This window comes from Octodon degus, unplaced genomic scaffold (genome assembly GCF_000260255.1).
Source record: "Octodon degus isolate 3935 unplaced genomic scaffold, OctDeg1.0 scaffold00012, whole genome shotgun sequence".
NCBI classification, from domain to species: Eukaryota; Metazoa; Chordata; class Mammalia; order Rodentia; family Octodontidae; genus Octodon; species Octodon degus.
The window spans coordinates 18,900,213-18,901,554 of NW_004524588.1; positions in this window are offsets into that span (position 1 = coordinate 18,900,213).

Genomic DNA, 1,342 nt, shown 5'->3' on the forward strand with positions numbered 1-1,342 from the left:
TTTTCTTTATTTTCCAGAAGTCAGTAGTGCTGAAATCTAGAAATTTATGCTAAAATTTTATTAAAAAAACAATGCTCTCTCCAATATGTTTCCTTCAGTTCTTTTTATTTGTGGGTAAGCAAGTTCCAGTAAATCAAAGATAAAATAAATTCCTTAAGCACAAATACAGTCACAAGGCTAGGAAAATTTTGTTTGTGTTAATAAAATTATAAATCATCTCGCACAAGGCAATGTTAGATATTTATTTTAAAATAAATTATTTCATAACTTTTGGGGGGTGTTGAGAAAGGGTCTTACTGTATAGTGCAGGTTGGCCTTGAAGTCATGGTGATCCTCCTGCCTCAGCCTCCGAAATTCTGGGGTTACAGGCGTGCATCAGCATGCCTGGCATAAAATAAATCATTTTAAATGAATGTTTACCTAAGTAAAATATACCTACCATGAGTTTTCACAATGCTATATTAAGGAAAAGAGAGCATCCTCAATTAATGTTTGTTAGTTAAATAAAAAGTGCTTATCCCCAAAGAAAGGAAACACTGAATGCCTCCTTTAGTTATAATAAATTTACATGTTAAGGTTTATTGAAAATATATGAAACTCAAAGGAAAGAAAACAAGTTTATTGAATTCCTTATGACAGTTCCAGATTTATTTGGAGGATGTTGAAATCTGAAAACTCTGACAAAGACTTTTCTTTAGCTTTCCTGAGGAAGTCTCCCTGCACAGCGCAGGCCATCCTCGCACTGATGGTTCAACCACCCAGGCCAGTCATGGACTAACGACCTTTTGGTCTCTGCCTTGCAAATACTGGGGTTAAAATCACCTGTCATTGTGACACCCAGCTTTGGACAAGGAGAACTTCGATGCGCTGTGTAAGCCAGCTTCTCCATGCCTGGGATGCCTTGGTGCAGGAAGTAGTTCATGTGGTTCACGGCTTCAGAGGCCTCAGTTCATAGTCAGCACGGGGAATGGATGTGGCACTGGAGCTGCTCACTTGGTGGCATCTGGGAGCACCAGCTAAAGCCGACCCTCCACAGCCACTGCAGTGGTTACCTCTGGGGTCCTGCTCTAATAGCACATGGAGCTATGAACTGCAGTGCATCGGTCTCTTCCCCAGGAGTCTCAACACAGTTGGCAGTGTGACATGGAACACTGGGAAATCACAGGAACCGCAAATATTTACAGAAAGAACCCGACACCTTAGTCATAATTCAGATAAAACATTTTAATAAAAGTGGAAGGTCCACCTGCAGGTTCTGAAAGGAATTTCTATTTATATAAACACAGAAGTTGCCTCTTTGAATCTTTACATCAATGCTACTTGCTCATTTCCATTTACTAAA